General features: G+C 50.4%; 1 pseudogene; it reads left to right on the top strand.

The window, feature by feature from the left end:
- Window positions 1–460: 460 nt before the first annotated feature.
- Window positions 461–4,721, top strand: LOC135324360 (uncharacterized; annotated as a pseudogene).
- The last annotated feature ends 6,338 nt before the right edge of the window (window positions 4,722–11,059 follow it).

Raw genomic sequence — 11,059 nt, 5'->3', positions numbered from 1 at the left:
ATTGGATTGGGACATCTAATTGGCGTCACAGACAGGATCCCTTGAGACGAGCGTCGTACAACCTTGTGGTGTGCTGAGTGATTGTGTGTGAACGAGACCTACGAACAAGTACGAAGCGAGTGCGGAGTTCCGATCCACGGTTCCGCTCTCCCGCGAGGGAAGCGGCCGGAGACGAAAGAAGAGTAAGGAAGGAGTGAATGCTGAGATCTTTAGTATACTAGTTTACGGTTTGGCCTCCTGAGGGTGGATAGGGGAAACTTGGATTTTAAGGTGTGACCCACTCAGGACGAAATCCCCTTTGTAGGACATTTTTGTAGTAGCTTACGGCTTGTCCTCCTGGGAGCGTATAGGGGAAACTTGGACTCCTTTAAGGTTTGGTCCTCCCGGGACGAAATCCCCTTTGTAGGATATGGCCGCCCAGAAGGCAGGCGATTTTTGTGAGGAAATTGAGAAATTGTATGACCTTTTGGAAGTACACCGTTCTCGTCCCTTGCCCCCGGGACGAGACTGCGCACGGGACCATTGGTTCCAGTTGCAAAGTGTAGTGGACCGAATAGCGGTCTTGCAAAAAGAAGCTAAAGTTAAGAGAGGAAAAGGAAAAGCTATTGTTTGCGCCGTGCTACGGGCGTGCCTAGCAGCTGCGGTGGAGGACAGGAAGCGGGCACCTTGTCAGGCGGAGGCTGTGGTTGCCGCACTGCAAGCGGCGGTAACGACCCTGCAAGAACAATTACGGGAAACCAAGCAGGCGCTGGAGGAGGAGAAACACCAAAATCTGATACTGAAAGAGGAGCTAAGAAACCAGCTCCTGAGGGAGGCAGACACCCTCGCCGAAACTGAGGTGCTGCTCGAGGGAAAAGGGGTACACCAAATGTACCCCCAAAGGGACCTAACAAAGACTAAAGGAGGCCGTAGACAGGCCCCCCCCATATGTGCCCACTAGTCAAAACGGAATATATATACGAGGACGACAGCGACAACCGCCCCCAGGTTGTTACCAAAGAAATCCCTTTCACAGCTACCGAATTGGCCAAGCTGCGAAAAGATTTTGCTAGAACGGCTAGGGAATCCGAAACCGAATACGTGTGGAGGGTATCCCTGTCGGGGACGGGGGGACGGAATCCTGCTATCGGAAAAGGAGGCAGAGGGACATTGGGGCCCAGGCGTGTTCCTGACGACGGGCGATCGCCGAGCCCCGTGGTCCCTGACTCAGAGGGCTGCATATTGGGCGGGGGGGGCTGAACCCTTTGGAAAGGGAGGATCCCCTAGCTATAACAGGTTCCATCCATCAATTGCTGGAAAGTGTACAAAAGGCAGCTTGTCTGCAAATGATGTACGATTGGGAACTCAAGCCGAACCTGAGCTCTCCGATGTTATTGCCGGTAGATCCCGAGCAAATGACGCCCCTAATACGGGGACTTCCTGATTCCCTGAAACCTATTGGGATCCAATTGCAGGGGAGAATCCAAGATGTGCCCCGCGAGGAGAGAATCGCGGCTGCCCTGCAGGGGATGGTAACCCCCGAGCATGGGCGGCTAGGGAAAAAGGTGTGGACCTGGGGGGAGGTAGCCCAGGAATTGATTAATTATGGGAGGAAAGACGGGCCAGTCGACTGGACTTACCAAAGGGTGGAAACTAGGGCCGTGTGGGCGGCAGAGCCAGCAAACAAGCCGCTGGCATTTTCTGGGAGGAGCCCAGACTTAGCCAGAAGAGAAGGATCCCTGACCCGGCAGGGACTATGGCAATTGGGGCTGCAAAAAGGCGTGCCCCGAGACTTGATGGACGGGCTCCCGACCAAAAAACTAGAGCTCCTGGTACAGCGGTGGTCCGGACAGGGACCCCCGCCCAGACCGAACCCACCTTCCGTGCCAGCGTTAAACGTGGGGGAGGGGTTTGAGGGGGATGAAAGGGCAGTGGGAAAACTAGCTCCTCGGGCCCCTCAGGGTGAGGGGGGAGGCGGAGGGTGGATGTTTATAAGACAACTCACCTGCAATAACAAAGGAGACTTGTTAATCACCGTAGCGGTGGGGCCGAAGAGAAGGCCCGTAACCTTTTTAATTGATACGGGGGCCCAAATTACAGCGCTAACACGGAGTGAGGCGGAACGGTGTGGCATCTCGGTCCCCTCCAAACACCTAATAGTTTTAAATGCTCTGGGGGAGACCCAGACTGTGCCCATGACCCCGGTAACATTGTGGTTACCAGGGGAAGAGAGTCCTGTGGACACCATGGTGGCTGTGGGGCCTTTTCAAATGAACCTCTTAGGCATAGACGTCCTGAGGGGGAAACAGTGGCGGGATACCCAGGGGAATTCGCGGTCTTTCGGTGTTCCTCAGGTCAGAAGACTAACCGGAGATTTCGGTGTGGCAGTGCGCTTGCTGCAAGCAGCGCCTCCTCTCCCCACTTCCCGGCTGACTAATGTAAAACCCTATCTGTTACATTTGGGAGCCAGAGAAGGTATTGCCCCAGTATTGGAGGACCTGAAAAAACAGGGAGTTGTGATCCCGGCACAGTCCCCCTTCAATTCCCCTGTATGGCCAGTTCAAAAACCAAAGGGTAAGTGGAGACTCACCGTAGACTATCGGCGACTAAATAACAATACAGGCCCATTGATTGCAGCTGTGCCAAACAATGCTGAATTAATAGCGACTATCCAGGAGCAGTCCCACCCTGTGATGGCAACAATCGATGTCAAAGACATGTTTTTTATGGTCCCTTTGCAGCCTGAGGACCAAGAATGTTTTGCCTTCACGTGGGAGGGACAGCAATACACGTTCACTCGACTACCTCAGGGGTACAAGCATTCCCCTACGCTAGCCCATCATGCGCTAGCACAAGAGCTCGAAACTGTCCCCATACAGGCAGGAGTCAAAATTTATCAATACATAGACGATGTGCTCGTGGGAGGGAGCCAGGTAGAGGACGTTGAGAAAACGCAGCGCGACATTATTGCCCACCTAGAGCAGATAGGGCTGACAATTCCGCCCGAAAAGATCCAAACTCCCTCCAGCGAAGTAAAATTTTTGGGAATCTGGTGGAGGAGGGGGATGACCTGCATCCCCCCGGATACCCTGTCCTCGTTGGACTCAATTAAAATGCTGGAGTCCAAAAAGGACCTGCAACACGCTCTAGGGCTGCTCATATTTTGGAGGAAGCACATTCCTGATTTTTCAATTTTTGCCAGGCCATTATACGACTTACTACGGAAAAGGGCTCACTGGGAGTGGACCTCAGTCCACGATGAGGCATTGCAGCTGCTGGCTTTTGAGGCAAATGCCTACCAAGCTTTGGGGCCAATCCACCCCACCGACCCTATCCAGATCGAATGGGGGGTTGCCCGGACCGGGCTCTCTATCCACCTGTGGCAGAAGGGGCCAGAGGGGCCTGCACAGCCCATTGGGTTTTATTCACGCAGCTTCAAAGACGCTGAAAAGCGGTACACTGTGGGAGAAGGGGCTGTTTGTAGTCAGCCTCGCTCTAAGGGAGGCTGAACGAGCTATTCAAAAGCAACCCATAGTTCTCCAACGTCCGTTTAAGGTGACCAAAGTGGTCCTGGCAGGGACCCCGCCCCCTGACGGGGTGGCTCAGAGAGCCTCCGTACGAAAATGGTATGCACAAATAGAGCATTATTGCGAAATTTTTTCCATAATGGAAGGAGCCGCTAAAGTATTAAGTATACAAGATGAGGCAGACTTGAATAAAGAAACCCCCCGACTTCCCCCTGTAATTCAAGTAGCTCCCCCATTTTCCGATCAGATCCTAAATGCATGGTTCACAGATGCTTCCTCAAAGCAGGAAGGGAAAACCTGGAGATACCGGGCTGTGGCGCTCCAAGTGGGGACTAAGGAGCAGATCATTACAGAGGGAGAGGGCAGTGCGCAGGTGGGAGAGCTGGTTGCAGCGTGGAGTGTATTCCAACACGAAAGCCAGGCTACTTCCCCTGTACACATCTACACGGACTCATATGCGGTGTTCAAAGGCTGCCCGGAATGGCTTCCTTTTTGGGAGCAAAACGCCTGGGAGGTCAATAGAATACCAATCTGGCAGAAGGAGAGGTGGCGAGATATCCTTGCAATTGCAAGATGGGGGGAATTTGCGGTGGCATGGGTGGCTTCCCACCAACAAGACCATACCTTGGCGGACCGGTGGAATGCTGAAGTAGACGAATTAGCTTGGTTAGCTCCGTTACAAAGTGCCCAGGTACAAGAAAACTGGGAGTACTTACTAGAGTGGCTGCACGTAAAAAGGAGGCACTCGGGGATCAACGATCTCTTCCGCGAGGCACAAGCTCGGGGATGGCCGGTCACTAGAGAGGAGTGCAAAACTTGCATATCTTCTTGCGAGCAATGCTGTGTCCGTTTGGACAGGCCCCCCGCCTAGAAAACGAGCCCCTGCACCTCAGGGAAGGAAAAGGCTTGTGGGAGGCCTGGCAGGTCGACTCCATCGGGCCGTTCCGAAAAACAGCAGGGAAATGTTATGTGCTGGTGGGAGTCGAAATAGTATCTGGCCTTGCACAAGCCTGGGCCTGCACCAAGGCGACCGGGGAGAACACCGTGAGGGCCCTCAAGGAATGGTTCAGAACCTTTCCCAAACCACAGGCTATTCAGTCTGATAACGGCTCGCATTTCACTGTGAAAATAGTCCAGGAGTGGGCGGCTTGGGAAGGAATTTCGTGGGTGTTCCACACCCCATACTACCCGCAAGCGAACGGGATTGTGGAGTGAACCAATGGGTTGCTCAAGCGCTTTTTAAAACCACACAAACCAGGATGGGCTGAGCGGGTGGAGGAGGCAGTGACCAGCGTCAATAGCCGCTGGGGAGCGAATGGATGCCCCAAAATTGCAGCATTTTGCCCACAAGCCCCAACAATCGTACCCGCCTCCCAGAGCTCCGATCCCCCTGATATCCCATCCCATTCCCCCGGCCAACCTGTTTTGGTGGAACTTCCCACCGTGGGAGCCGTACCGCTCGTATTAGACACCCCAATAAATAAATATACTTGGAGAGCAAAAGATGCTAGTGGGAAAACCCACTAGATTCACACAAAATGGATTATTCCCTCCTCCTGACCCAAGGAGCGAGTTTGTTCTTATTTCTGTTTTCAGGGGTGGCGATCTGACCAAGATGCACCTACTGCTCTGGACCATCCTGATTCAAGGATGCATCCACGAGGGCAACGAACGACCACTCCCCCTACCTTCCCCCAACCCATTTAATGCCTTCGAGAACAACGAGTTCGTGTTGCTGGCGAAAGCAGTAAGCCAAACTGTCAATTTAAGCCACTGCTGGGTTTGCGGAGGACCGCTAGGGTTATCAAGCTGGCCGTGGACGTCCACACCCCTCACCACAGACCAGATCGTAAGCAATTACGGCGAAACCGCGGACGACATGTGGGACGACAGTGGGCCCTGGCCAATTCAGTTTCCAGCCATGGGGCAATATTGTTTAAACCGTACCCAGGAGGGAGGGATCAAAGTGGGGGAAAGTAAATGTCGATGGACACTCACTTGTAAGACACTCGATAAAGACAGGAATCTCCACCTATGGACGTGGCTCGATGAAATGGGGCGCAATCGGGGATTTGAGGGATACTGGTCAAACAAAAACGAAACTGTAACTCTCCAACGACCCAATCATCCCCCTTACAAGCGAACCTGCAAATGGAAAGACACTTCTGGGGCTTGGTATTGTACCGGCCGAATAGGTGATGGGGCAACCACATTTTTCAGCCCTCTGGGCGACAGAGATGCAACTTACTTTCAGTTCCCACCAGGGATAGACGGGCCATTTGCTCAGGGCATCGGAGCTAAGAAGGGGCATTACTGGATCTGCGGACACACAGCATATAAATTTTTACCCGCGGGGTGGTCGGGAATCTGTTATATAGGGATTATCAGACCTTTGTTTTTCCTTTTACCAGAAACAGGTTGACCTCGGTTAGGCGTAAAGGTATATGATAACCTCAGAGACAGAAGTGTTGCCCGTAAGACACAATGCATTAAGGTAGATTTGGGTGGGACGCAAAAATGGGGAAACAATGAGTGGCCTCCTGAACGAATAATTCAGCATTACGGGCCTGCAACCTGGAACCCTAATGAGCCAATATCGGGGGCGAGAGAACCCATTTATAACATAAACCGAATAATCAGACTACAAGCGGCTCTGGAAATTATTACCAACAAAACCGCGGATGCAATAGATCTTTTAACTTGGCAGTCCCAACACATGCGCACGGCAATCCTTCAGCACCGCATGGTTTTAGACTACCTGTGAGCTGAAGAGGGAGGGGTGTGTGGAAAATTAAATATTTCCAACTGTTATCTAGAGATAGAATAGATGATGTAGGCGAAGTAGTTCTCCAGTTAACCAAAGATATCAGAAAAATAGCCCATGTCCCCGTCCAAACCTGGAACGGCTGGAGTGGCAATTTGTGGTCCTGGTTACCAGGGGTACCGTGGGTGAAACAGTTAATATTCTATTTGTTATGTGCGGTCGCCGCTTTAATGTTCTTACCTTGTATAATTCCTTGCTTTGTTCAATTAATCCGACATGTTGTGTCAAATATGCAATTTGTTCCTACCACCTCACCCGAAGGCATAAAGAAAATCCATGCCATCCATCGGCCACAGCCAACCACAGTACCCATCATTTAAACCCATTCCCAGTTTCTCCTGAAGGAGGAAATTGCATATTAACATCCACAACGCGTTTGCCAGCTGTTTTATACCTGTTGTAACAATCACTTACCTCGTTAACTCAGTTTTGATACGTGTTCTGTGAAGTTAAATGTTGTTAAAGTTGTTAAAGAATGAGCTTGCATTGAGCAACACCTCTGTTTAATCACTGTTAAGCACCCTTTTTTTTTCTCCTTTTACTCTTCCCGCGACTTGTTAAAAAATTGTTCATAACTACCGTGCGCGCTTCTACCTTTTCTATACTTCCTTCTGATCTCTCTCTATCTCATATCACCACTGTGGACGAAGGCTATGAAGACTTCAGGAAGGAGACGTAACAATCAATGTTTAAGTCACGGGGTGGTGTGGCGGACAGATGAGTGAACTTTTGCCTTAAATATTTCTTGGTACATAAGGTGCAAGCAAACCATAACCCCAAACAAGCCATCTGTTCCCGGCGGGAACAGGACTGAGCCGCTGCGACCCCCGAAATGGTCTTCCTGCGACCACCCAGGACACACCGAGCTTGCGCTGAACCACACCACGATCGGGCAGAGACTTTGGGACCTGGACTATAAATTACTGCTGCTTAGCACAACTTCTATAAAACTTGCTTAGCATGAGTAGCTAAATTTGCTGAAGCCTTAGGCCGCACTCCCTAGTTCAGTGAGAAAGGGCTCCAGAGCTGGTGCAGACTGGAAAGATAAGGGAGTTACAAGCAGTCTGCATTCCCATGCTTCACACTCCGGGAGGGAGGATGTCAAGGCTTTGAAGTGAGGCCTGCTTGGGTGCCAGGACCCTTGGAAACAAAGCCTCCCCTCACTGCTGAAACAGTGTTAATTAGGGGGGGTCGGGTCTGGATTATATCCTCTTCGTCAGGACCTTGGGAGATAACACCTACTGTCACTGCTGGGGCAGTGCTAATTGCTGGAACAACACCTCTTTGTCGGGGCCTTGAGAGAGAAGGGCAGAACCCGAGGAATCAAAACACATCTGTCAGCAGAAACCGCAACAGTAAACATAAGGGTGAAAAACAGCCTGCCTAGGAACAACGATGAGACCCAATAAGGAGCAGGAGACCCCAGACCTAAAGTTTACTATCGGTCTGAACTACCGCGTGAGGGGTGGGAAACTTAATTTGAAAATCTACAATTGCCCAGGGATTTCTTTGTTCAGGGTCCCTCTTTGGAGGCACCAAGCTTGAGCTGTAATTTGAACGGAGTCAGCAGAACATCATCGGATTCGGAGTGGTGGTAGCTAGTTTCTTCTCTTCTTTTCCCACTTTCTCTATCTTTTCCCCTATCCTCTTTCCCCTCTCCTCTCCTTCACCTTTCCCCACCTTTTCCCCCCCACTTCATGGAAAATAAAGCTAAAAGGTTGTACGATATTTGACCGGTTTTAGCGTCTTAATCTCGTCCTTGGGAACGTAACGAAACCCTCCCGATATTGGATCGGGACAGGCCTGCATGGAGGTGGCCCAAGCTGCAGTGGAAATGGAAACACTATCTACAAGCCTGGTTTAAGGAGGGGAGAAAGAGCACAAGTACCGTGCATGCAACCTTGTTAGGGGAAGTAGTTTGAGCACATGCCATTGCTATCTGAACCGGAGGGTCTACCTCTTCCTGTCCCGCCCCCGGCAGAAGTGTCACCGGTACAGGAAGCTCCTCCCTTTGAGATGTTATCTCCCGGACAGCGGGAGTGGGCTTGGTTCTCCGATGGCAGTGCAGTGTATTCCTGGGCAGGAGAATGCGTATTTGCCTCCAGCACAGGATACTCCAGTCAATGGGCTGAGCTAAAAGCCGCAGCTATAGCTTTAGATGAAGGAGATGCACGCTGTCTCTACACAGATAGTTGGGTAGTGTACAAAGGCTTGCGGGCTTGGCTGCCAACATGGACTGCTGCACAATGGAAAATACATGATAGGGAACTTTGGGGAAGCTCCTTGTGGGAAAAAATTTGGAGTCTTGTGCAGACAAAAGTTATTTTCAGTACGACACGTTGATGCCCATCAAAAGCAAGAGACTCTTGAGACACAATATAATTCAGCGGCTGACCAGATGGCAACCCCCTCAGAGTTAAAACAAGCCCGACAAGCGCACGAATGGTCAGGGCATCGGGGCCCTGTCACTGCTCAAGCTTGGGACTTGTCGCGAGGCCACCCCATGCTAGCACTACACTGGTATAAGACTGCACGTGCTAATCGTTCCACCTGTACGAAGGTAGTGAGAGTACCTCTAGCTAGTACATACGGCCATATTAAATGAGGTGAACAGCCATTTACTACCTGGCAAATAGATTATACAGGCCCATTGCCCCCTTCACAGGGACGAAAGTATATTCTAACTGCTGTAGACACCTACACGAGTCTTATGTATACATATCCCGCCTCTCATGCAAATCAGTCCACCACTCTACGAGGTTTGGAACAGCTGATGTATACCTATGATATACCTAAAAAAATACAGAGTGATCAAGGTACCCACTTTGCAGGACATGTAGTGCAGGAATGGGCAAAGGATTTGGGGATCACCTGGATTTTACACATCCTGCGCCATCCCTAAGCTAGTGGACTAATAGAAAGAATGAATGGTCTGTTGAAAGAGCAAGTTAGAAAGCTCACCCCAACGCAGACATTAAAGGGATGGGCAAGTGTATTGACCCAGGCACTATTCATGCTTAACAGCAGGCGTGTGGGGGGTACTCACTCCCGATGAACGAGTGCAAATTAAACCAACGTTGGCACCCCCTGCCTGAATATCACTTATGGAAGGAGGGGTTGCCCCCTGCGTGCTTGCCTCAGGAGAGGCAGAATTCTATGCACCCAAACCGTTGCTAATTGCCAAGCAGAAAAATATAAACCTACACTTGCAGCTCGATTGTCCATCGCAGCATGTATGGCTATTCACACCTTTGATATCCATTCAAATTACCCCACTTCTATTAACTTCCTCTCAAGATTTGTCATTCCAGGTATCCGCACCTGTGCCAGTAAATATTCCACAGGGAGCACCAATACTGCGAGGAATTCTGATCCACAGTGCCAGAGTGCCTCAAGTTCAGCAAACACCCTCAGTGCACTCTTTAGCCAGTGTGTGGATACTGACGCCTCAAAAGGAAAAACAGCCTGGCACTGTTTTGGCAGATGGTCCAGGAGCCACTGCTCTAGTCCTTCCTGATGGCGATACCATGCCTTTCTATCTTCGCATCAACAAGTTATCACGCCAGCATCCGTAAGTTGCTGTTGGAATGTTGCCCCCAGCTTCCCACGTAAATACATGGATTTGACTTGCACAAAGATCAGCTAACCTCTCTGCTTTCTGTATTGCAGGAGGACGATCAGTAGATGATGCCTTAACTACGTGTTACATAGGTGTACCAGCTCCGCTCGAGGTATTGCAGAGTTACACTTTCCTAAAAAATGCTGACATTTCTGTTACTCCCATGAATTTCCACGATTTGGGTATTGTTTCCCAAAAGCTGACACCTTGGGCTTACTCTTTCCATATAGCTAACATATCTAAAGCAGATACTTGATTTCGCTTTGTAAATGCTGCCTCTGTTCTGCAGAATGTAACCGCTACACAGTTAATTTGTAATGACACTATGGATATTACCTATGCATCTGCTCACCTTATACTACCATTAGGGTGGTTCCTTCTGTGTGGCCCTACAGCATATACATATGTGCCGGCCAATGCCACAGGTGGCCTATGCACTGTAGGTCGTGTTACTTTAAGCATCCCTCCCTTTATGACGGATTGGCAAAGGACCCTGCGGCATATCCTAGATGCCACTTGTAACCCCCATATAAGTTTATTTTCTCATGCAGAAGCTCTAGGCCTCTTCTTGAGCCTAGCTGGGATCCCGGGGGTGGTGGTGCATAACTGTAAACAGAGCATGTTCCCTGTGCTTTGGCTCACAGCTTAAATTGGACATCTAGAGCCATTGCCTCTTTAAATAGGGAGTTGGGCGCAGTACGGCAAGGAACACTGCAAAATCATCTAGGGATCGACTGATCCCTACTGCGAGATAACCACAGACATCATGACTTTGCCGAGATGTGCTGTTTCAACATCACTGATGAATCGGCATCTATTGAAAATGATATCAGCTGCTTACAAGACGTTATCCAACATATCCGGCAGAATGACAGAGATGCCGGGCTGGCTAATTGGTTTGCCTCCTATGGGCATCCCCCCATCTGGTGCCAGTTACAAGCAGTCTGCATTCCTGTGTTTCACACTCCGAAAGGGGATGTCAAGGCTTTGAGATAAGGCCTGCTTGGGCACCAGGACCTTGAGAAACAAAGCCTCCTCTCATTGCTGGGGCAGTGTTAATCATTGTGGACTGGAATTATCTCCTCCTTACCCGAGCTATGGGATCTCTCC

This window comes from Dromaius novaehollandiae, chromosome W (assembly GCF_036370855.1).
Source record: "Dromaius novaehollandiae isolate bDroNov1 chromosome W, bDroNov1.hap1, whole genome shotgun sequence".
In the NCBI taxonomy this organism is placed as follows: Eukaryota; Metazoa; Chordata; class Aves; order Casuariiformes; family Dromaiidae; genus Dromaius; species Dromaius novaehollandiae.
Note: the sequence above shows the minus strand (reverse complement) of the source record. Positions and strands in the feature narration are given on the sequence as shown.